The sequence below is a fragment of the Pleurodeles waltl genome, chromosome 8 (assembly GCF_031143425.1).
Source record: "Pleurodeles waltl isolate 20211129_DDA chromosome 8, aPleWal1.hap1.20221129, whole genome shotgun sequence".
NCBI lineage: Eukaryota > Metazoa > Chordata > Amphibia > Caudata > Salamandridae > Pleurodeles > Pleurodeles waltl.
Window position 1 is genome coordinate 1,015,488,521 of NC_090447.1, and position 26,880 is coordinate 1,015,515,400.

General features: G+C 46.6%; 1 long non-coding RNA gene across 1 annotated transcript in view; it reads right to left on the minus strand.

Annotated features, from left to right (window-relative positions):
* Positions 1-3,309: 3,309 nt before the first annotated feature.
* The window catches only part of LOC138250420 (uncharacterized), a 68,410-nt gene continuing 44,839 nt past the window's right edge, over positions 3,310-26,880 (minus strand). Inside the window, exons 2-3 of the long non-coding RNA XR_011194962.1 lie at positions 10,687-10,798; positions 3,310-3,681 (exon numbers count right to left, since the gene is read on the minus strand). This is a non-coding gene — a long non-coding RNA (uncharacterized lncRNA). The remainder of the gene's footprint in view (positions 3,682-10,686; positions 10,799-26,880) is intronic.

The following is a 26,880-nucleotide window of genomic DNA, read 5'->3' on the forward strand; positions in this document are numbered from 1 at the left end:
ATTGTGTGTGGGAACACTTCAATTGAGAGTTAACAAACAGGGGTACATGAGCAAGTGACCACTGGGCTGGTGGTTGGAATTGCAGACACAAGTCCTCCTGGGAGTTGCAGTCCAGTCAATCCCTTTACTACACACACTACACACATGGTATCCTCCCATGTTGGAACACTTCAATTGAGAGTTAGCAAACAGGAATATTTGGACAAGTGACCACTATGCTGGTGTTTGGGGTTACAGACACAAGGCCTACTGGGAGTAGTAGTCAGGTAACTCTCTCCACTACACACACTAGACAAATTCTGGGTATTACATATCTGTATTCAGCCTGCATTTAGGTTTGGGAATACATTTACATGTTGAGACATATCATGAGACCTGGGATGATATTTTGATATTGTATCACTTACAAGCCCCACTTAGATATATGGCATGTGATAGGCACTGGTAGCTGTGCTATTGGGGCCAACAATACAGATTGACAGTGTTAACACACAAATCCTCTGGGTATTAAATATTGGTGAGGTGCATGAACAAGACAGTGGCAAAAGCTGAGAAGGGAGCATGCATTACATTGATTTTTTGTGACATTTTTGTGTTGTGGTGTACCAGACTCCACTCCCCCAAGTATTCCTGTCAAAGCCTCAGGATGCAGGATGGCCAAGATCTTCTCCTCACAGGGAAAGAATGCAGCTGGTACCTGGAGACCAGGGAATGTACCTTGCCCCTGAGGTCACTCCACCTCGTCCCGATGTCCTCCTTTGTGCAGGGGGGTGCATACAGCATTCACTCTGTCAACTATCCCATTTTCCTACACAGAGGAGTGTGCTGGACTTGGGCTCCAGACAATTGTGGCTCTACTCTAATGATTTCATCCAACATGACTTTCAACTCATCCTCAGAAAAATTTGGATTTTCGGTCCGTGAAATGACTGGAATTTGAAAGAGGTAGCAGTGACTAACTAAACATGACAAGTGAATATGGGGTTAAAAATCTGAAACTGTGTGTGTAGGGTGTAAAATGTGATAGTGGAAAAAAGGGCTGCCTTATAACGAAAAATGGACGAGGAGATGTGTGGTCTGTCGTGCAGTGGAAATGTAAGAAATTGTGGAGTGTTTTATAATGTGATTTGCAGGTTTGTCCACTTGGTGAATGTGTGTCAGCTGTGTTGTTTTTTTTAATTCATCCAATGTGCACTTTTCGGTTACTTTGGTGGACATGGACTTTGGTGGTTGACCGCCATTGGCTGACCACCACAAGAAGACCGCCAATGCGACTGTGTGGTTGTAATATTCTTGGTGGTTGTCCATGGAGCTGATGGCACTGGTTTTCTCCCTTTTTTACATGGCAGACGATGGTCCTGCCTATATAACTTGTAATACAGAGGTTTTGGGACCAATGGTGTGGTGGTCTGTTTATGACCGCCAACATGGCAGTTTGGTGGTCCAACCACCAAACTCACAATCAGGCCTTAAGTCCAAAGGTCAAATTTTGACTGAGGCCTCATGTTCAGTGTATCTAACTTGAGCTTCATTGTGTTTGGCCTCAAACTTTGACTTTGCCCTAGGCAAGCGTGACCATATGTTTATGGTTGGCGCTTATTGCTTTTCGGTTCTAGAAAACACATTTTTCAATGTAATCTTTAAAAATTCATGTTTCTGGTTCCCTACATTGAATACTTGTCGTTTTGGTGTCATCTTAAAGATACAAATATTTCCTATTTTTATGAATTGGTTTTGGATTTTTATTGTGTGTTGTGTTTTATATAGTTACTCTTTTGTTGATAATAAGGGCTTTACAAACTTGTCCTCTAAGTTAAGCCTAACTGCTTATGGCCCAATCTACCAAGGGTTGAACAAGGATTAATTTATGTGAGACTGTGGCCGATTGCTAAGTGTAGGTACCTACATAACCTTACTATTAATCCACTTCCAGCATGTCCTCTATCTTCTTAACACCAAAGAAAATCAATATGGGACTTATCTTGATTTCAGTATTAAAAACAGATTTCAGAACCTCACCCACACTTTGCCAGAAGTGCCCCAGAGCCGGATAGTTGAAGGACATATGCACATCTCCTTCTTCCTGTGGTCAGCCAATGGGTGCTCAGCAACCATGCATGTGAATTGTCTATGACTAATGTATCTTATTTTATTGCACTCATTTTTGGGAGGATATACTGATTCCCTTTATCAGCTCTCCTACACCACCTTGATTGATATGCATGTAAATATGTAAACATGCCACTACCCTCATTTTCAAATCAGAATCGACTTATGAAAATGGGTGTATTTATTAACCCATACCTATGATCTATATTAAGACATCATGCACAGTAGAACACCTAAAAACCTTATCCTATTTTAGGCAGATTAATATTTGTTTACCTCATAGACCACTTTTAATGGACATGGACACATGGGGTGTCATAGACTCTCAGATAACCCCCATGGGGTTGTTCTGTCCCATTTTGTGTCCATCTATAGATACTTAGGGCCTGATTTAAAACTCAGCAGAGAGGTTACTCTGTCACAACGGAGATGAATATCCTGTCGGCCGAAATCTAAATCCATAGGATAGAATGGGATTTCCAATTTGGCGGGCAGGATATCTGTCACCGTTTTGACAGAGTAACCCATCTGCCGAGTTCTATATCAGGCCTTTACTGTCCTTTCAAATGGACGCTTGTGTGTTAATGCACAGCTACTAGCAGTGCAGAAGAGGCTGACTGCAGCTGCATATGAGCACCTTGTGCAAAGTACTTTCATGATGCCCAGAAGGCTCCTACAATTATGAGTGTAGACTTGAATAGGATCCATACTGTGGGGAGATTTGGGACCTTCTCTATTATTGTATACACCAGCTCACTGAAATGCATCAGCATGTGAAGTACACTACATCTTTTGTCCAATGATTCAGCCTTGGTTACCCACATGTACAAGTAGAATCATAGTCTGTGCATGATAATTGGTTTGCATAATGGCATTAGTCATGTTATGGATCCTGCAAGGAAATAATGTATTATGAAGTTGTATGGTGAATATATGATTCCATGTAGATGCATGGAACTTTTACAGAGACATGCATTCCCATAAATAAATGACACATTTTATGAGTATGTGGCTACTTATATCTTAACAGTTTATATAGATCCTCGTTTTTCTTGTGCGCTCTTGTCATTACATCTTTTATAAATCACCTGCGTATTGAGAATATAGTGGTGCCTAAAGATATGGATAATGCACGCCCTGACATTTTGTAAATAGAGTTGCACATGTGTACAGTTGATGACAATTAACATATTTGCCACATTTATTGCAAGCTGTTTATTAGAGTTATATTTGTGAGGAAAGCAATATCTTTTCTCCAGAACCTCAAGAACACCAAACCCATGAAGTATGCTGAGATGGATCCTCCGATTCTTCTGTCTTTTAATTGACTTATTGAAGATAGCAGCATTCCTCTCAGCAAATTCACAAGGTGAGAGTTTGTAGCTCTAATGTAGATGGCAGCATCTAGATTAATATCGGTGTCCAGAGCAGGTGCTGTGTTGCAGGTCTATTCCGACAGTCTAAATGTAATACTATTATAAGTTCACATTGTGTACACAGGATTCTTACTCCAAGTCTAATGTTGCTTCTGACTCTGTAGTGCAAGGTGGCATAGCATGTTTTCCATTGGCCCTAAAAAATAAAAAAAAATAGTTCACCTAGTAGCCAACAACAAACTTAAATTCTTCAGAAATCCTGAAACTCAACTTACAGCAGAGATAATTGGCAAATACACCTATGCCATGGGGGGAGAGTCCTGTGTAACACTGTACAAATCTTCAAAGGAATTAAATATTATTTTCCAAGACTTTTAAGGCATGTTGTGTCAACAGTAGTGAACAAAACCATAGGATATAAAATATCTTTATAGAGTGTAGGGTTCACTCCAAGGAATATTTGGTAAAAGTAAATGAGCAGCAAATGGTTCATTTAAATCACATTGGGTTGATAAAAATGCTAACAATTTGTTAGGCATTAGAAAACACTTTACAAGGTTGACCAGGGGTAGGCATCACTAAGGTGCAGATTCATCAAATGTCATTAAAACTCAGAAAGTGCTTTAGATGTGAACATAGGGACTGATTTAGAATATGGATTATTTTACTCACTCATCCTGATGGAGTAACCGCACTCCAAATTTTGCGATGTGTGCTGCCCTAGAGGACATCTCTTACATTGATAGGAACCAGTGTCATGGTGATTCCTGTCAATGCATTGAAAGTGTGAGGTATGCCTCCATCAACATGACAGAGCCATATAGTACACTTTCAATTTTTTTAAATCTCAAAAGCAGGATTTTTTTCTGTTAAAAAAAAAAGGTATGACCCCATTCGCTATGGGGACTTTCTCCCATGACCTGGAGGTTGCAGAAATGTTTGTTTTTTATTCTTACTGCCACATTGTGGGTGGTAGTAATCGAAAATAGAAACTTGCCATTTGTGCTCTAACACTTATTAGTGCAGGTTAACAAACTGCAAACCCTCCGACTGCACTGTGTTAGACTTTTCATCCTTGCCGTGGTCTCCCTTAACTTTTTGCCTTTGTTTCCCAGGTTGTTGATGTGTGCTTGACTCCGATTTTGCTGTTTTGTTACTCTGGGCACTTTACCACTGCTAACCAGTGATAAAGTGCAAGTGTTCCTTTACAAAATGTGTATGTAATTGGCTTATCCATTATTGGCATATTTGATTTATTAATAAGTCCCTAATTCAGTGCACTAGAGGTGCCCAGGGCCTGCAAATCAAATGCTTCTAGTAAGTCTCAGGTCTGCCACGGCAGTGTCTGTGTGTGCAGTTTTTAACTGTAAATTCGACTTGGCAAGTCTACCCACTTTCCAGGCCTAAACTTTCCCTTTTCTTACATGTAAGGCACCCCTAAGGTAGGCCCTAGGTAGCCCCAAGGGCAGGGTGCAGTGTATGGTTGAGGTAGGACATATAATAATGTGTTTTATATGTCCTGACAGTGAAATATTGCAAGGCCTGTCCATCTCACAGGGTAACATGGGGGCTACCTTTAAATCTGATTAAAGTGTAGATTTCCTGTGGGAGCAGATGGACATGTGGAGTTTGGGGTCTCTGAGCTCACAATTTAAAAATACATCTTTTAGTAAAGTTGATTTTAAGATTGTTTGTTTGAAAATGCCACTTTTAGAAAGTGAGCAGTTTCTTGCTTATACCAATTCTGTGACTCTGCCTGTTTGTGGATTCCCTGTCTGGGTCAGTTTGATAGTTGGGCTGGTTGCACCTCACACTAGACAGTGACACAAAGGGAGCTGGGGTGTAGTCTGCATTTCCTGATGAGCCATCTGTGCTAGGAGGGAGGGGATGAGTGGTCACTAACACCTGAAAGGGCTGTGCCTGCCCTCACACAATGCAGTCTCCAACCCCCTGGTGAGTGTCTGGGGCCTGGCCTGGGCAAGGCAGGATTTCACAATCAAGAGAGACTTTCCTTTGAGGTAGGCCTACTTCAAAGGGCAAAATGGGTGCAAGAAGGGCACCCAAAACTACAGACTTTAGAACACTTCTGGAAACCAAGAGGAACCTTTGCCTGGAGAAGGCTGAAGAGCTGAGGAAGAGGAGCTGCCCTGCCTGTGACTGTGCTTTGTGGAGCTATCCTGCAGTTGCTGCTTCTGCCTGTGCTAGAGGACAAACACTGGACTTTGTGTTGCCTTCCTTCTTGTGAAGATCTCCAAGGTTCTTGATTTAGGGCTTTCCTCCTGTTGTTTGAAGTCTCAGGGATGACAAAGACTTCTCTCTGCCAGCACCTTGAGTCTCTGGAGAGACTCCTACCCTGCCAAATGGTGCCCATCCAGTTCCTGGGACCCTGAAGGGAGAAGCTGGCAGCCCAAGAGTGAGAAATCCACGAACAGACCGCCGTGCGGGGAAAAGATCAACGCAACTCCGATCTGCATCACAGCTTCGTGGCTGAAAATCAATGCTTGCCTGCAACGCGACCCAAAGATCGGCACCCGGGGCTAGAGAAACGACGCATAGCATCGCTAACGGAGGCTGGTGAGATCTCAACCCGTGTTGAGTGGTTTTCGGATCATCGTGCGTGTCAACACAAACACCTCTGGGCGTGTAAAAACGATGCAAGGCCTGGCCAGACCCGAGGGTGCTGACCGAATTGACGCATCCCTCTCCTGCAGAGAGAATAAATAATTCATGCCAACCCAACTAAAGGAGAAATGACACAAGGTCCCCCTCGTGAGTGATATCGATGCATCACAAGCCCTTTTTAATGCGCACTCGCCAGTGCGGGGGTTTATTTTTGACGCACACTAGGTACATTTTCATGCTAACAACATTAGTGTGTGTTTAAAATTACATGAATACTCTTTTTTGCATTTCTAGTGATAACTTGACTTGTGTATTGTGGATTTTGGTCGTTTTGGTCTTGTTTTGTTTACATAAATATTTTCTATTTTTCTAAACCACTATTGTGTCATTTTGTAGTGTTTTCATGAAGTTACTGTTTGTGTTAGTACAAATACTTTACACCCAGCACTCTGAAGTTAAGCCTACTGCTCATTCTAAGCTACTAAAGGGATAAGCAGGGGTTAGCTGTGGGTGAGTCTCTTTTACCCTGACTAAAGTGAGGGTCCTTGCTTGGATAGGGGGTAACCTGACTGCCAACCAAAAAACCCATTTCTAACTCACCTACTCTGTTGTGGTGTCATAGGTGTAGAGTGTAGAGACAGAGTAGCCTCCTTCCCTGACATGCTGAATGTCTGCCAGACTCTAAATGAGGTTGACAGATATACACGAAGGCGGAAAATGTACACATTTGCAGTATGGTGTGATAGACAAACATTGCAGTATCAACATAGATAAAGGGTAAAGAAAGGGGAATAACTATTGATTTTGTATTGAAATATTGCTGATGCTTGTCCATATATATTTTTATCAATTAAACTACTGATGCACAACTATTATGCATTCACTATGGCAATTTCTGTCCAATGCGGGTTTCTGTGCGGATGTGTGAATGGAACCTGTACATTACAGCTTTTTATTTCACAATATTACACATTTGGGCCAGATAACAAAACATTTTTCATGGAGCTATTTCATGTCCTCAAGGCAGTACGTTAAGGCAGTGCTTTCTCTGAACATCTATTACCAATGTAGAATGAAAGCAAAATTCTGGAGATGGCAATGTGTTCCCAGAATGTTTGCACACATTTGTCATATAGCATATCTTGTGGTAGTAATGTGTTCTCATGTTTTTGTGCTGCTGTGCTTTTCTGCTGCATTATTACAATGTGATTATATTGAGTTGTACTGGAGGTGCTGTGTTGCATTCCGTTTTGACTGTTTTGTTGTGATGTGCCCTGATATGTTTTAATGGCATTGTTATGTTGCTGTATACTCTAAAACCCAATGGATGATCCGAGTTCATGACCCTGTGCACTCACCCACAATGTCAGTTATCCTTCTGGCACATATCTTAAGCCAGAGAACAAGGAGTTGTGGGGAGTCAAACATTACAAACAAATTTACAATATAGCAGAGTTTGTTTTTTTAATGTGCAATTGCATTTAAAGACAGACCCTCCAGGATATTACAGCATAAACACAGACATTTTGAGGCACAATATGTGAAATTTTGCAGCAAAATATTGAGTTTTTAGCTGCATTTTTGCACCACTTTATATAACTACAGTTCGGTAGTTTTGCATGGTTTTGTTTTGGATTTTAAGTTTAAAGTATGAGTCACCTTAGTAGAAGATATATAAACGCTCCTAATCATTTTTTAGGCTCGTGGGAATGCACTCTCCACATATTTATATATTTACACATATGTACATATATCCCCTCAGCATCCTGTATAATAAGGAATAGTGTGCACTCGCCAACAGGTTTTCTTATGTTTTACCCAACATCTTGAATGTGGACATATATAATCTAAGCCTTAATGAAAGTGCATTGTTATCAGTTTGCAAGTGTGCACTGTTATGTGTTGCAAAGGATGCTGTGGGGACACTGAAATGGACAGATCGCAAGTCACTTACATGAGGTAACAAATGTACCGGGCAGTAGCCATGGAGGACATGTATATATAAATACCCTAGTGGTTGTCGCCACTAGGTAGTTATAGTTAGGACCATGCTTCCATATAAAAAGTATTTTTTGACTTGTCTATATCTTTGGCACTGTTTGACCAATCTTCTAAAAATTTTCCCAAAAAAATGTTTCCTGGTGATTCTTGTTCCACACACAAAGTTTCTGGGTGATCCATCAAGCGGGAGCTGAGAAAAAGAGGTTGTCAAAAAAGTTGAGTTTCTTATGTTAATTCCCATAGGACCTTTGAACAAGGTTACAGCCTGAAAACACTAGACGGAATTACACTAATGTTGATCAAACAAGGAAGTGTTGGCAGCAATCCTGGGACTCGGCTTCAGCCCAGTCCCACTAAAACAGTAAAAAAACAAACTAAAGGGTCAGGGTAGTGTCACCCTGACCCCTTAGTTCAGAACTAAAAAGCATTTTTATGAAATTTTTGCAGCAATTTGCAGCAGACCTGGTGAAAATGAAAAACAAAAAAACAAGCATGGGCTCCTGCGCTTGTTTACTATAGAGGTCCTGTGTGGTCCAGGTCCCTGGGGCATTTATTTATATATTGGGGGAAGCCACCCAGCCCCCCCACAGACCACCACCTCCTTGGGCTTTGCTTAAAATTAATGCTGGGCCCACTCAGCCCCCCCTGCAGCCCCAGGGACCGCAACCTTCCTGGGCACTAGGGAAATATGATGATGAGGGGCTGCCCAGTTCCCTGGCAGCCCTAGAGACAGCCACCTCCACAGGGCTTTAGCTAAATTAATGCGGGGCACTCAACCCCCACACAGCCTCAGGGACCGCCACCTCCCTGGGACACTTTTAACATTGAGTGCAGGGGTACCGCAAGGCCCCCTTGCATTCCCGGGGACCACCACCTCCCCAGGACACTTTAACATTAAGTACAGGGGTGTGTGCGGCCTCTCCTGAGCCCCGGGAACCACCACCTCCCTGGGGCTTTTCATTAGAGTGGGGCCATATGGTCCCCCTCAAGGATCCAATGATGGCCCTGGGGAATGCCATTCACCATGGGCAGCTCCTGCTATGTTCCGGGGTGTCCACCCCAGGGACATAGCTGTTTGCTGTGGCTTGGCTTCAGCTTTACACCTGCTGTCAAGCCACAGCTAACACTCTGTTGCAGTGAGGGAGAGCTGTCAAACTGCTCTCCTTTACTGTGAGCAGAGATTTCCTCTGTTTCCCCCCTGCAAAGGTGCAGGCAGGGAGACAGAGAAAACAATTGCTGTCACAGAGAGGGAGCTGCCACCCACGGGATGTGGAGAGCCATTTGGGACAGTGGGGGCCTTCAGGCTCCCCTCATGGTCTCCAACATTTAGGTTACATGGCCAGGCCCCAGGGGATGGAGTCCCCGGGTACAAGATCAGCCCTGTGAAGGGGGGCCATGTCGTCCCCACCCAAAAAATAAATAAATAAATAGGCCACATCATTTGGAATGGCGTCCTGGAGGCCAAGATCGGCCTGGGGAGGGATGTCGCATGGTCCACGTCCCATAAAAAAAAAAAATAGGCCAGTCTCCAGGGGATGGGGTGCCCGGGGCTGAGATCAGCCTGGGGATGGGGGCCATATGGCCCACTCCCCCCCAAAAATAAAAATGTTTAAGCCAGGTCCTTGGGGATGGGATCCCTGGGTCCGAGATTGGCCTGGGGGGACACATAGCTCCCTTCCACAAAAAAAATATTTAGGCTGGGCCCTGGGGAATGGGGTCCTCAGGGCTGAGATCGGCCTGTAGAGGAGGGGTGTGCGGGATTGGATTGTTATATGGTTTGGCCGCAGGGACTGGCCACGTGAAACATAATCCCCTCATTCGGGGCACTATCGCTATATATTATACATTAAAGCAAAACGGTCCAAAAGTGGAGCACTCTGTCTGCTGGTGCCAGCGTTAGGACATGACGAAAGTCCTCAGACATAATTCACCAAAGAGTGAGATTTGTTTTAGCATGTAATACATAGCGGCAGCACCTGGCATGAAATGATTGGTGAAATCCGAAAACTATGCAGTGGTGGAACAATTAACACAAGTCTCCTGTGTTGTTACTAAACTTGAAGACGATTATAGCCTGGATTGGTATTGACTTCAATTTCGCATTGTGTTTCCCTGCATTAGAATTAATACTGGGGACAGTCTCACAGATGATAGTGGGTATGTGTCCTTGGTAAAGATTTCCTTCATGCCGACGTGACCCTGAAATGGGAAGGGCTCGTGGACTGAGGAGCAATCATGTCTGACAAAGTAGCAATTGCAGTCTGACTAATTAGTATTTATATATATAAAGAAAATAAACATGTGTGTACAAGCATTTGCAGTGTAATGGGTCTCTCGTTTGCTGTGTTCCATCTATTAGCGTAGTAAATTTCTAACTGGACTTTTCTTGCCACTTAAATTGAAAATGAAAAGTGCCACGCCTACCATGAGCGTGAGCATGAATGAGAGACACAAAAAAGAAAAAGAAGTTTGCTCGCAGTCAAACGTATTGGCAATTATGCACTTTTCCATGTAACAGGGGCAGTCTGCAAGGTGGTAACAAAACCGCCCCAACGAGGGACAAATGTAAAGCACTTACCAACGATAACAAAGGATTTTTGAAAGGCAAGTCCATTAACGAGTGAAAGTGATGGGCGTGGGATGGGTGTGGTTAAAAGCCCACAATTCTTACAAATGGTCACGTGCTCAACCTAAAAAAGATAATTAAAGGATATAAATAAATAAAGAATAAAGAATTAATGCCAAAGCATTAATCTTTGATGCAAAACAAGAGAGAGGGATACCCATGTAATGGCTAAATTGTACAAATAAACCTGAAAACTTGGGTACACATACTTATTCCAGCAAGATGTGCTTCAAAGATATAAGAGGCCTGGATTCCAAGATGCATCTTTGAGACACACTGGAATCCTAGCTCTTTCACCCAATGAGTGCAGCAGGGAAGAGAAAAGGGGGAGAATGCCTCTTTGCTATTGTCTGCCAGGCCCTGAGACAGTGATTTATCCCGTCCCAGGGCAGGAGGTCAGCAACAATGATAAAAGAAACATGTTTTTTTCGTGGCAGAAAAGTGAAAAATATCAGCTATTGCTTGCCTCCTCAAATTTCACTGTAAAATTTGGATTAGAAAGTCCGAAAAGGTGGAGGGTCTGTAAAGAAGTAAACAAATAGTAGATAGATGCAGAAATATTTCAATCATAGAGATTCATGCATTATGAAATAATTGTCAATAAAAATATTAGAGCTGCCATAAAGTACATAGTATATACACAAGCCTTAGAATCATACAGACACTGAAGTTGCCAACACGTGTTACTCAGATTCCACTCCGCTTCTTCAGGGCTGAAAAGATATATGCGAGGGTTACATTTAATTCATATAACCACAATTATGACATTACATAAACAATGAACATACAGAGTTGGTAAGGTCCTAGCTCTGGACTTTTAATGTGACTTTCCTAACACAAAGAGCATTAACTTGTGAGGACAGGAGAAACGTATTCTAAGCTCAATACCCTGTCAACCTCAAGGCCAAAAATGTGGTGAAAACAGAAAGTAAGGTGATGCTGCATGTGGAAGCAAAACGTGCGAGCAGAAAACCCATTGTGAAAGTAGGAGAAATAAAAAAAGCAAAAAATAACAGTAAATGACAAGAGAACATGAGTTATATAAGGGAAAGGAAAAATAATCATAAACACAAATAGTAGAAGAAACAGAAAAGGTGTGTTCCAAAACCTAACTATACTGATCTTTTGCATGGCCCAATATCCTGACGCTGAAAACTAACAGAAACTCACCATGGAAATCTCTAAAAACTGCAAAGTTTACTTTGAAGCACGAATGTCTTATTGTCGCAAATCTTTTCAGGTCATGTGATTCACACTCCTAAACAGCATCTGAAATTTAACAATATCAATTTACTTTACACTTCTAGTTTATAGGCACCGTAGTCACACTGAAAACTACTGCGTAAATGGATTAGTTTACCAAACTTTACTGATATAATGATGACAGAAATCTCGTGATAACAAAATCACTGCCAAGTCCGAATTACATTAAGATAATAAAATGAATGATCCTAGAAACATGATGAAAAATACCAAAAAAGCCCCAAATAAAGGTAAATCAAATCTCGTTTATTAGACAGACCATGGTATTACTTGAAACATGGCATCCCTTGCGCTATCACATTCTAGCTTTACAGCCGCATACCATTTCAAAATATTCCAAACATTTAACGGGAAACTCAAAAAAATAGGTTATTTATCTACCTAGTTATCTACCCAAGAGCCGGTCGTCAAACAAAGCAAGCTTAAGTCTCCTCCGAACCGAGGCTCATGTGTTTCTAACCAGCATGCAAGGCGGGCCGCAGTTCAACTGTGCGAACGCGCCACGGAATCCTAACTATTTTCAACCCTGAATAGTGGATTCTGCGTTAGAGGATGATGGATCGAAGCGACATAGGTTTGAGGGGATGTCATCACTGGGAGGTGTGAGGACAAACAATATCAATAACAATCAATATTATAAATCTTCAGTCAAGAACAATACACCAGTTTATTAACAAAAAGTCATAGATTTATTTCCGTATATTAACAATGCTAATGTCACCAAAATAACTCTCAAACACAAGTGATACGCATCTAAGATCAATAGCGGTTGGTTGAAACGTCATATATATCTCAATTTGATTAAGACAATCAAATAAATTATCTCTAAAAGAATCACACTTATTAATAATAAAAAAAATGGTAATAATGGTAAAGTATACATTAGTTCAGCATCAAATGATTTCAAAATAAGTCATGAGCATTTCAAGATTAGTTCCCTCACTAACCACAAATTAGAATCAACATGTAGGGCTTCATGTGAAAAGAATTTAGTAACACAAATTTTGGAAAAACCCTAACTCAATTAATTAATAGAAAAATGTTATTAATGTGCAGCAATAAAATCATAAGTTCCAGCTGGTACCTGGAAAGCAAACGAGGCACAATTCATATTTCAGTGGCATACATTACCCAAGATAAAAGCAGATACAGCAAATGGCTTGCTTCAGCCTGAGGACACCATCAGTTATGCCATCAGAAGATTTGGGCCTAACAACAGCTACAGCCAATAAGTCTTGAACCATCAGACTCGAACCTCATCTGCTATAATCTGCACTAATCACAACCCCTCAGAGAATTCTACCCAGGTTGTAATACTAAATTCTAATAAGCTCATGATTGGTCAATCTGTCGGGTGGTTTCATTTCAGCCAATCGACAACTAAATTGATGACCTAAATCACAACAAATCTACGCTAACTATAACATTTTCCTCCAATGTATCATAGTTTCTTCCGTCTCGTCTGTAACTGCATTGTTTTGTTGCCTCTCGAATGTCTTGTTCTCAGGAAGAAACTTTTAAAGTTTCCATTCACTTCCCCCCTCGAAGAAAGACCAGATATTAGTACCATTCTCAAACAATAGGACATCTCAACTTCTGCAATGCTTAGTCAAGACATGACCTTGTAAGACATAACGCTGCAACCCACTAGGGGTAGCTGCAGGCACATCTACACAAACTTCGAAGACACTTTTATGAAAGCTTTGAATCATGGAAAATAACCACAGCTTCTGAATATTATTTTGCTCAGTCAAGAACAGAAAAACTAACATTTTAAAAAGTCACTTGTATTGCACATTAGTTGATTACACATTTTTAGTGTGAAAATCATTAATAAACATATTAGAAAATTCTCACTCACACAATTGCAATGTGAGATAGCACAATTGTCAAAGTCACTGTAGCGTTTTTGCATACACCACATTCTCTCAAAGAAAATTCTACAGAACACATACAGAGAAAATTTAAAAAGTCTCATATCTCGTGGGCTAGACACGCGCTTCTCTAACTTCGTAAGAAGAAGTTGTATACAGAAATGCTTGTTATGCCTAGTAGTTTAATAATGCTTGTTTTAAAAAGCATGCTCACAAATCTACAATCAGTCGCCCTCTAAATGAAGTGGAGGAATTCTATGATAGAAAACACATGATAGCTTCTTTGGAAGTTAGAAAATCGCGTCTAGCTCATGACCTATCACACTTAAAATACAATTGATTATTACAAAAACATACTTTCCTGTAATCTGAATTTGTGGGTAACTTTTGACTCCCCACTAATGCTTGTTCTCTTATGTTGCTGTGTGTTATTGTGTTGTGTTCTGTCATTTACTTTTAATGTCATCAAATGCTGCTACATTTCCAACCAAAAGCCATATGTTACTCCAAAGTTCCCACGGGATGCGACCATTTACCACTTTCTAAGGTGGTAAAAATGTGCTCCTGAGGTTCTTTAACTACTTAAAACACCCGTTATTTGAAAACGGTGGCAGTGACTGAGTCTAAGGTTAGTGTTTCAGTGCTGGCTTTAGGTGATGTGACCCTAGGGGCCATATGTACAGAGCAGGGGTAGGTGAATTTGTGATACATTAGGAATCACTATCTAATATTTTTGATTGTTCTTACATTACGAATTGTGATTTCCTAATTGCAATTCCTAAATTTTGGTAATTTGACTCTCAGGCTCTTATTACAACCCTGGCGGTTGGTGATAAAGTGGCAGTAATACCACCAACAGGCTGGCAGTAATTATGACCATGGCGGTGAAAACTCAGATAGACAGCCACTCTACCACACCGACTGCAAGGGTGGAAACAACAGGCACCATGGCAGTAGCCGTCTACAGCCAGGCAAAAGTCAGTGTTCCACCCACCATGTTATGACAACACATTCTGCCACCTTTTCCAGGGCAGTACCAACGACATCAAAAGCCTGTTGGAAACACTACACAGAAGGGAAAGGACTCACCATTAGAGACACAGGGAACAACCACGCCACCATGGAGCCCGAGCTGCAGATCTTTCCAATGAACTTCTACGTCCTGCTCCACCACGAACACCAACAATGGCAAAGACGACCATGGTAAGTACAGCTGCCTAGCACTCAAGGAAGGGGGGGCGGAAAAAGAGAGTGACACACACACACGCAACACACACACACCCCCAACCCCAACACCACACACTCATTCAGATGCAGTAATAAAACACTTTTACCCCGTACCCCTCAGGAATAATGCCAGGACAAAGGAATTGATGAAAGTGAGTGTAATGATATAAATGCAGTAGAAAACGAAAGTTCAATCTAATGGTATATACATATGTACAGTTCAAGGGACACTGCCCAGCCCTCAATGTGCGTGGGCCTCAGGGCCACAGGCCAAAGTCCAAGGCCCCACTTGTCACCTGCAGCAACACGGGGAGAACACTGCTGGGGCATCAGTTGGAAAATAGGCAGGAACCTCAGGGGGACGGGGAATGAGGGGCAGGGTCCAAACGTCCTTGGCAATGGCACGCCATGTACCCTTCTTTTGATGGGTGCTAACCTGCAGAGAAATACACACAGGAAAAGGTATCAGTCAGACCGTTCTGCCTGTTACACTTATGGCCCACCATACCCCTTCACATCGCCATTTGCACACACAGGGCCCAGCACACAAGCTGCACGCAGCCCAGGGGACATCCATCAACCCCACCTACAGGAGGCCTTCACACACACCACTCCATGCATTCATGCCCCATGCATCATGCTCACAGTGTACTCACCTGTTGATCTGGAGGCCCATACAGCAGTCCTTACTGGGGTATGACCCCATTGACCAGTCGCTCCAACTCCACAGAGGTGAAGGCATTGGCCCTTTCCCCAGTCACACGAGCCATGGTAGGTTTCAGACACACGTCACAGCACCACAGGTAGTGTAGGTCCTCTCCTGTTGAAGATCAGGTAGGAAGTGAGTGATCAGATGGAAAATGGTAAATAAGTCCACGGCTGTGCATATCGTCACTGCCGGCGTACATCACCATTGGCCACTGTACCCCATAGGGCCCAATAATAACCAATGAGGAGTTGCACAACGGATCCCGACCCCCTACCGCAACGGTGTACAACGTCAGCGGAAATACCTCAATTCCACCTGTCCCTCCACACAGGACAGGCGGACACCATTTCAGGGGGGGGGGGCAGGCCCTGGATGATAACTGTGTCACAGTTTAAAATTTGACCTACAGGACAAATGCCACTTATACATAAAAATTAACATCATGCATTGTACTGTTGTGGCTACGATGTACAGTTTGTGACCGGCTCCTCACTCTTTTACTCCACAGATTGCTACCGCTGCGGATGAAAAGGAGATGGAGACATACCCCTGTGTACAGACCCCTGGTGGACTTGGCAACATTGGAGGAAAGGCACATTATCCTCATCTATAGACTTGACAGGGCCACAATCACGGAGCTGTGTGCCCAAATGGAGCCTGACCTAATATCTGCAATCTGTCACCCCACTGGGATACCCCCTCTTGTGCAAGTCCAATCTGTGCTCCATTTCTTGGCAACTGGTTCTTTCCAAGTGACAGTGGGCATGGCAGCAGGAATGGTACAGCCAATGTTCTCAAACGTGCTGACCAGAGTGCTGTCTGCACTGATTAAACACATGTGCAGCTACATTGTTTTCCCCCAGGTGGAGGACTTGGCCACAGTGAAAGCTGACTCCTATACAATGGGACAGATCACCAACATCATTGGGGCAATTGATTGTACACACATTGCATTTGTTCCCCCCCCGGCAGAATGAACAGGTGTTCAGAAATTGAAAGAGTTTTCACTCAATGAATGTCCAGGTTGTGTGCATGGGGGACCAGTACATCTCCTATGTCAATGCTAAATATCCTGGGTCAGTGCATGATGCCTTTATCATGAGGAATAGCAGCATCCCAAATGTGATGGGCCAACTACAGAGGCATAGGGTGTGGCTAATAGGTGAGCCCTGGTTCTCACCCAGTAGATGTTGGTGTATGGGTATGGTGGGAGCCATATGGGATAGTGTGTGGCTAAATGTTATCCCTCGATATTTGTAGGTGACTCTAGTTACCCAAACCTCTCATGACTACTTACCCCAGTGAGGAATCCCAGGATAAGGGTAGAAGAACGTTACAATGAGGCACATGGGCGAACAAGAAGGCTTATTGAACGTACCTTTGGCCTCCTGAAGGCCAGGTTTCGGTGCCTCCATCTAACAGGTGGATCCCTGTGCTACTCATCCAAGAAGGTCTGCCAGATAATCGTGGCATGCTGCATGTTACACAGCCTGGCCCTGAGCCGCCATGTGCCTTTTCTGCCGGAGGAGGAGGCTGGATATGTCCATGTGGCAGCAGTGGACCCTGTGGACAGTGAGGAGGAGGAGGAGGAGGCAGAAGTTCGACAATACTTCCAATGACACACAGGTAAGACAGTGTTACTTCACATTACACTGTCAATTATTTGTATATCTTTTGCTCTGTCATGCTGTTATTTCCCACTTCTATGCCCACTTACTGTACCATTTGGCAACTCATTTTGCAGATGTTGGTGACCCACTGTTGCTCCTGGTGTGATCACTGCAGCCAACTACAGGTCTTTCCTATTTGAACATTACTGTTCATTTGAATTGCAATGACATACCCCATACTTGTATTTTTTCAAAAGGTGTTTATTTAAGTGTGAAGAAGTAGAGGGGCAAGTGCATTGGGATGGGGTGCTGATGGAGGAAAGTCCAGCATATTGTTCCAGTCTATTTGTAGCACAGGTGCATTGTCCAAGGGGACATAGGAAGGGGGGGGCAGTTCAACATGGACAGGGTGACAGAGTTGGACACAAGGTCTCATTTCCTGGCGAGGGTCTTGGTAATAGTCTCTGGCTTCTGCATGGATTGCAGGGAACGTTTTCAGGGTGGTTCACCTTCTGTGTGGCCTCCTGTTCACTAGCGGCAGCGGAGGTGGAAGGCAGTTCAAATGTCTGGCTAGTGGTAGGGGGCCCGCTGTTATGAGGCTGCTTCCCTCATAATGTTGGCCATGTCTGCCAGCATCCCTGCTATGGAGACCAGGGTGGTGTTAATGGCATGCAAGTCCTCTCTGATCCCCTGGTTCTGTCCCTCCTGCAGCCGCCTTTTCTCCTGCACATTGGCCAGGATCTGGCCCCGCGTAACCTGGGAAAGTTGGTATGCTCCCAGGACGTCGGGGAGTGCCTCCTGGAGGGTCGGTTCCCTGGGCCTGTCCTCCCCCTGGTGCACAGCAGTCCTCCCAGTGTTCCTGTTGTCCTGTGCCTCTGTCCCCTGAGCGGTGTGCCCACTTCCACTGACCCAGGTCCCTGATTGTCTTTGGGGTGAGGTGTGCTCTGGGGTCCCTGTAGTGGTCGACACACTGCTGATTGATGTGTCCTGGGGACAGAGGTATGGGTATGCTGGGTGGGAGCTGTGGTGGTGGTGTTTCCTGAGGGGGGAGGCTCTCTGGGGGTGTGTGACTGTGCCTGGGTAACCGATTGTCCAAAGGTCCCTGATGGGCCAGGTTGGTCATCCAGATCCAGGCGACCAGAGTTGCTGTCATCACTGTAGGCCTCTTCATTGGGAGGACTGGATATTGCTGGTACATCTTCATCGTTGACATTGGCTGGGGTACCTGTGGGGATGTAAATGCAGTGTTTTTGTTTCTGTGTGTGATATATATTTTGAATCGGTGGGTTGCCCTCTTTGGTTGCATTTTCCCTGGCAGCTTTCACTTGTGTAAGTTGGTATGTTGTGGGCTAGCTGATTCTCTCTAGTGTGCATGCTTTGCTGATAGGTGTTCATGCAAGTCTGTAGGTGGTGTCCATGCATTGGTATGGCATTCATGACTTGGCACTGGGATGAGTGATATGTGATGGTAGGGTGTGTGGGAGATGGTGGAGTGATGGGAGTGAGGGTGAGGGTATGTGATGGCATGTAGGTGGGGAGGTGATAGAAAGAGTGAGTTTACTTACCAGAGTCCACTCCTCCTGCTACTCCTGCCAGGCCCTTAGGATGTATGATTGCCAAGACTTGCTTCTCCCATTTTGTTAGTTGGTGGGGAGGAGGTGAGGGCCCACCGCTAGTCCTCTGTACAGTGGTTGGTGTCTTGCTGCAATGGAACGTACCTTCTCCCTTAGGTCATTCCACCTTTCCTGATGTCATCCCTGGTTCTTGGGTGCCGTTGCACGGCTTTGGCCCTGTCCACAATCCTCCGCCATAGCTCCATCTTTCTTGCAATGGATATCTGCTGCACCTGTGCTCCAAATAACTGTGTCTGTACCCTGATAATTTCCTCCAACATGAACCTTAGCTCCTCCTGTGAGAATCGGGGTGTCTTTGTGGAACCATGGGTGTTGTGGGAGTTGTGTGGGTGAGGGTATGTAGGGTGATGTGTTAGGTTGTGTGATATGGGGTGCATGGGTGGTGTATAGGTGATGGTGGTGTGTGGCTATGGTCTTGTCTGTGGTCATGGTGTTTGTCTCATGCCAATGGTTTGTATTCGTAAAGGGTTGTAGGTAAAGTGGGTGTGTGTTTTATAGTGGTGTGGGTGTGGTGTGTGTATGGTTGTCAGGTGTGTGTTGTTTGAATCGACCAATGTAATGTTGTCTTGTATGTGTGTGTGTATTTTGAGCGAGGCAGTATGTACCACCAATGGTTTACGGCCATTGAATGTCCACTGTGGTGATTCGTGGGTCATAATGTGATGGGCGTTGTTCTGTTGGCGTAACTGTGTGGGTTTGGATACCGCCAGTTTATCACTGACCTTTGGTGTGGCAGACTTGTGTCTGTGGCTGAATAGTGACAGATTGGTGTGTGTGTGTCATAATATGGTGAACAGATATCCGCTGCAGCGGCGGTATGTTGGCGACAGTCAGCATGGTGGTAAGTGGGATTTACCACCAATGTCATAATGAGGTCCTAAGTGCCCTGCTGCAAGGGTAATGATGGAACTTTGTTTCAGCAAAAAAAATTAAAATAAACTCTTTACCAAGATAAACAACTGAATTTCTCTCTCCGAAGGCATGGCCAGTATTAAAATACTGTGATAAAAAATACGGTCTTGGCAACCTATTCCTGTGACACACTATTGCCACCATCCGTGACAGCAGCATTTGTGTTTTGCTCTCAAGCATCACTGCAAATGCACACTTCCAGTCAAGCCTGCACCAGACACCTGATACAGAGAAGGTCTCATGAGCATTCACGAATGATCATAGTTGTAGGACAACTGTGCCTGCATCTACACTATGGTGGTCATTACAACCCTGGCGGACGGTGTAAAAGGTGCGGTAATACCGCAAACAGGCCGGCGGACAAAAAAAGGGAATTATGACCCTGGCGGAAACCGCCAACAAAGACAGCCACTTTAACACACCGCCCGCCAAGGTGGTACAGACAAGCAGCGCGGCGGTTACCGCCAACAGACAGACGGAAGACAATGTACCACCCACACTATTACAACCCGCCAATCCGCCACCTTTTCCGGGGCGGATTCACCGGGGATAAAAACACGGCGGAAACAGTTTCTGCAATGGGAAAACTCTCACCTGAACACATCCCACGAGGAACGAAGACTCCATGGACCCGGAACTCCAAATACTCCCAGCCCTTGTCTTTCTGCTCCTTTACGACCAACAGCTACGTAAGCGCAGAAGATACCGGCGAGTACTGCATCTACGACACGGGGGAGGGGGGAGGCAAAAGTCAGGGGGACACCCACCAAACACCCCCAACCCCACCCTCACATTAGACAACATACACACCAATGCAGTCACAAAAATCACATTAACAACCCACAATCCCCCCGGAAGAATGCAAAGACAATGCGAAATTCGGCCAAACATTGTAATGTGCCAATATACATGTCATACAAAAATATACATATATATATCTCAAAATCACTCTTATTTACACATACAATCCGAGAAGTAGTGCATATATGTACACAACAATGTCCGTGCACCAACAGTCCAAAAAAGCATGGGCGAGGCCCACAATAGATACCTGACCAAAATCCAAGAGAACACTGCCGGGGCATCAGATAGAAACACTACAGGCACCTCGGGGGGAAGGGAAGGGAGGGCACCTAAGCCACATTAATGCGGAGCCAGATCAACGACGGAGCTCCATGCCCATTGATGTATCCTGGGGAGTGCCAAGCCACAGTCTCTCAAGTCTCTTCAGTGGGTGGTTTGCCCACTGTGCCATCCTGGGGAGTGCAAAGCCACAGTCTCTCAAGTCTCTTCAGTGGGTGGTTTGCCCACTGTGCCATCCTGGGGAGTGCAAAGCCACAGTCTCTCAAGTCTCTTCAGTGGGTGGTTTGCCCACTGTGCCATCCTGGGGAGTGCAAAGCCACAGTCTCTCAAGTCTTTACAGTGGGTGGTTTGCCCACTGTACCATCCTGGGGAGTGCAAAGCCACAGTCTCTCAAGTCTTTACAGTGGGTGGTTTGCCCACTGTACCATCCTGGGGAGTGCAAAGCCACAGTCTCTCAAGTAGATGCCGGTCTCCACTGGTTCTGGAGGGGGACTGGTGCCCAGACTGGATGAGTCTCCCCGTGAAAGTTCCTGTCCTGTCACTGTCCCAGCTGCACATAGGATAAGGATGCCTGATGTGGCGGTCCATTCATTCCTACACGGTGCATGCCCTGTTCAGCGGTGCTTTGCCATGGTGGTTTTGGACTGTTCAGCGGTGCTTTGCCATGGCGGTCTTTGCCCTGTTCAGCAGGGGTTTGCCATGGCGGTTCTGGACTGTTCAGCAGTGCTTTGCCATGGCGGTCTTTGCCCTGTTCAGCGGTGCTTTGCCATGGCGGTCTTTGCCCTGTTCAGCGGTGCTTTGACATGGTGGTCTTTGCCCTGTTCAGCGGTGCTTTGCCATGGCGGTTCTGGACTGTTCAGCGGTGCTTTGCCATGGCGGTCTTTGCCCTGTTCAGCGGTGCTTTGACATGGCGGTCTTTGCCCTGTTCAGCGGTGCTTTGACATGGCGGTTCTGATACTGACATTGGTGTGTTGGATGATGATCTCCACACTGGACATTGGTGTGTGGCATGACGATCTCCACACTGGGCATTGGTGTGTGGCATGACGATCTCCACACTGGACATTGGTGTGTGGCATGACAATCTCCACACTGGGCATTGGTGTGTGGCATGACGATCTCCACACTGGGCATTGGTGTATGGCATGACGATCTCCACACTGGACATTGGTGTGTGGCATGACGATCTCCACACTGGGCATTGGTGTGTGGCATGAAGTTCCATCATTGGCCAGCAGGGCTGTGGCATCCTGTCCCCTCCTGGGCTGTGACTCCGGCTGTGGTTTCTGGACCAGTGATGATACTTGTGACCTCCTGGGCTGTGACTCCGGCGGCGGTTTCTGGACCAGTAACAATACTTGTCCCCTCCTGGGCTGTGACTCCGGCGGTGGTTTCTGGACCAGTGACGATACTTGTGCCCTCCTGGGCTGTGACTCTGGCGGTGGTTTCTGGACCAGTGATGATACTTGGGCCCTCCTGGGCTGTGACTCCGGTGGTAGTTTCTGGACCAGTAACGATACTTGTGCCCTCCTGGGCTGTGACTCCGGTGGTGGTTTCTGGACCAGTAACGATACTTGGGCCCTCCTGGGCTGTGACTCTGGCGGTGATCTCCTGACCAGTAACGATACTTGGGCCCTCCTGGGCTGTGACTCTGGCGGTGGTCTCTGGACCAGTGACGACGGTGATGGCGGTTGTGTCTGGACCGCCGGATATGATGGCGCACTTCTCCGCCGTGACACTCACAACAGGCTGGGCAGACTTCCTCTGGACCTTCCCCACCTTTTTTGGAGTTACAGCTGACTCACCAATTGCCTTCGATCCCATGTCACTTGTTGTCCCATCAGGAGTCTTGACACGGTCCCGTCGTCCACTCTCCAGTTTCAGAGCCTTTACAGGGGGTGGGCTGCCAGTGCCTTGGCTCCGGGTCCTACTGCCTGCCCCGGTGGACGGTGCACTCCAAAAACCTGGAACACGCACCACTGGTACTGGAGGCTTTTTGGCTGAGGCGCTACGACGGGACTGATGAATTGGAGGGGGGGGGGCAAAAAGGTCAATTTAACATAGGGACAGTTTCTGACAGACACTGGGATGGGTAGCTGGAGGGGGTCTGGGAGTGGAGGAAGAGGAGGTGGTTGTAGGAGGTGTCACTTTAGGTGTTTAGGGTGCAGATGCAGGTACTGGAGGCTGTTGTGAGGTGGATGGATGTTGGGTGAGTGATTGCCGGCGTTTGTGTACTTTGGAAGGGGGCGTCACAGACACACTGAGAGAGGACACAGGGGACGTGTAAATGGCAGTGGAGGTGGTGAGTGCAGGTGAGCGGCTTGTGGTGCTGGGTGTCCTGGTGCGAGTCCTAGTGCCTGTAGATGTGGTGCATGCAGGTGTGCGTGTAGACGAGACTGGGAGCGAGGAGGGAGAAGAGGAGGAGGGGGACACAGTGGAGACAGTGGATGTTGCTGTGTCTGTATGGGTGTGATGCTAGTGTGAGTGCCTGTGGTGTGTGTGGTGCCTATGTTTGCTTGAGCTACTTGTGTGTGTTGACTTGTGTGCATGCTGGTCTGTAGCTGTGCTTGGGATGGGCTGGGGTACAGGGGATTGGGTCTGGGTGGAGGAAGTTGGAGGGGGGAGGCTAGACACAGGGACAATGGCTGCCATCAGTGCTGAGGCCAGAGATTGCAGGGTTCGCTGAAGGGCAGCCTGACTAGAATGAATGCCCTCCAGGAATGCATTACCGTGTTGCAACTGTCGTTCTACACCCTGGATGGCATTCACAATGGTAGACTGCCCAACAGTGAGTGACCTGAGGAGGTCAATGGCCTCCTCACTGAGCGCAGCAGGGGGGACTGGGGCAGGGCCTGAGGTGCCTGGGGCGAAGGTGATGCCCACCCTCCTGGGTGAGCGGGCATGGGGCAAACGCTGAGGGGCTGCTGGGAGGGCGGTGCTAGTAGGGGAGGTGGCAGCTGTACCTGTAGAAGTGGGGGGCACAGATGGTGCCGCCACCACAGGGGAGCTCCCATCGGCGGACGAATCCGTGTCGCTGCTTGGTGATCCGGTTGCCGACGTGAAGCTACCCTCGCCCTCCGTCCCACTGGTGCATTCAGAGTCTGTGGTGTGGCCCTCCATGGCCAGGTGGGATGCAGCTCCCTCATGCTCCGGTGCCACTGTACCTCCGCCTGATGATGCTGATGTACAAAAGGACAGGGAGAGCAGGAAAAGGGGGGGAGACAGAAGAAAGAGAGTTTTAGTGCATGGCATTCCGCTACCGTTGGCGGACAAGACAGACGCAGCAGCCCCCTGCATTACGCCGTGCTCCTGACCTCTGCACATGCAATATCTGGGATATGGCCTACATGGCAATGGTGGAAATCTGCGCACATGGATGCCACAGGGGCAACTATACCTCAACTTGGCACTCTGCTGAGGTGGGGTTGAGTGCCACATGGCCTACATTACCGAGGGGCCTTGCCTACCAAATTTGCCCTGGCCTAGGGACACCCACAGCCCACCTCCCCCTCCCAGACCCCTCCACTGCATGCAAAGTCTGCAGAATGAGGTTGTACTCACCCCCTTGTGTCTGCTGTGATGTCCTCAAGCGCCCATCCAACTCCGGGTAGGCCACCGCCAGGATTCGGAACATCAGGGGGGTCATGGTGCGACGGGCACCCCTCCCACATTGGGAGGCCATCCCCAGCTGAGCCTCTGCCGTCTTCTTGCTGCAGCGGCCAATGTCCTCCCATCTCTTCCGGCAGTGGGTGCCCCGTCTCTGGTGGGCCCACAGGGTCCGGACCTCCTTGGCGATGGCACGCCAAATGTCCCTCTTCTGGTGGGCGCTGACCCACATGACATGCACAAGGGAAGAGGAACAGTCATTACCCACTGCACCGCCAATGTGAGTGGCCCCCTCCCTACTCTGACCATGTGGTCCATTCATTCCCATGCATTAATGTACTATGAACTCTGGCCCCTTCCCTCTTCCACCCAGCCCTCCCCACCCAGGCCTAGCCCATACAACGTGCTCCCTGTGTAGTAACCTGTTGGTCTGGAGGACCGTAGAGTAGCATGTACTGGGGGAGGACCCCATCCACAAGTTTCTCCAACTCCTGTGCAGTGAAGGCAGGGGCCTTTCCCCAGACGCAGCAGCCATCGTCGCTTCCAGACCGAGGTCACAGCAGCACTAGCAGTGTAGGTCCTCTCCTGTCGAAGGTCAGGTATCTAGTGAGTGAACAGACAGAAAATGGCGGTGACGTCCGCGGCGGTGACGTCCGCGGCAGGGCGCATCATCACCGCTGGCGCACCTGTTCATTGGCTCCTAGGACCCATAGGGTCCAATGTTAACCAATGCAGCATTGCGCTGCGGTCTACGACCGCCTACCGCGACGGTGTGCAACGCCAGCGCAGTAACCCCACAATCCCATTGTCCCACTTTAGAGGTCAGGCAGCCGCCATTTCAGGGGCCCACATGGCTTCATTTACTACTGCGTCACACATAGCTAGGCCTATACTCAACACACATACAGGAAGGGTTTATTGTCTGGTGTAGTCTTGTGTGTAACTGTGGGTACATACCTGGAGGAATAGTGACTGTTTCTTCGCTGTTGTCCTTCTTAGGCACCGTCAGCTGGGACATATGATAAAATGGCAGAATCCTCCGGTGTACCGACCGCTGGTGGACCTGTTGACAATGGAAGAGAGACATGTCATCGTCACCTACAGGTTTGACCGTGCCACAATCCAGGAACTATGTACCCAGTTGGAGCCAGACCTGATGTCACCGATCCGCCATCCGACTGGAATCCCCCCTGACGTGCAGGTGCTGTCAGTGCTCCATTTCCTTGCAACTGGGTCTTTTCAGACAACAGTGGCCATGGCATCAGGGATGTCCCAGCCTATGTTTTCCAACGTCTTGTCCAGAGTGTTGTTTGCCCTGCTGAAACACGTAAGGAGATACATCATTTTCCCTCAGGTGGAGGATTTGCCTACAGTCAAAGGGGACTTCTATGCCCTCTGACATATCCCCAACGTCATAGGTGCCATTGATGGGACACATGTAGCTCTGGTCCCCCCCGCAGGAGTGAACAGGTGTACAGGAACAGGAAGAGTTATCATTCGATGAATGTCCAGATGGTCTGTTTGGCAGACCAGTACATCTCGCAGGTAAATGCCATGTTCCCTGGCTCTGTGCATGACGCCTACATCCTGCGCAATAGCAACATCCCTGATATGATGGGTCAACTCCAGAGGCACTGTGTATGGCTATTGGGGGACTCTGGTTACCCCAACCTTTCCTGGCGATTGACCCCAGTGAGGAATCCCAGGACCAGGGCAGAGGAACGGTACAATGAGGCCCATGGGCGGACTAGGAGGGTAATCGAACGGACCTTCGGCCTTCTTAAGGCCTTGTTCAGGTGCCTCCATATGACAGGTGGATCCCTATTCTACTCACTGAAGAAGGTGTGCGACATCATCATCGCCTGCTCCATGCTCCATAATTTGGCATTGCGACGCCAGGTGCCTTTTCTGCAGGAGGATGATCCAGATGACGGTGTTGTAGCAGCTGTGGAACCTGTGGAGCCTGTGGACAGTGATGAGAATGAAGCTGAGGAAGAAGAAAACTACAACAGGGAGGCAGTCATACAGCAATATTTCCAGTGAAACACAGGTGAGTACATTTTCAGGTTTAACATTACATTAACTTTCACACGTCTACCTCTATCCTGTACCTACATTTCACTCACTATTTGTTAACTGAGTTGTCCCCTTCCATTTCAGTTTCACAAGTGTAGTAACCTACTTGTCAACTGCTTGCATCCTTGAAGGGCTTGTGATGTGTGACATTG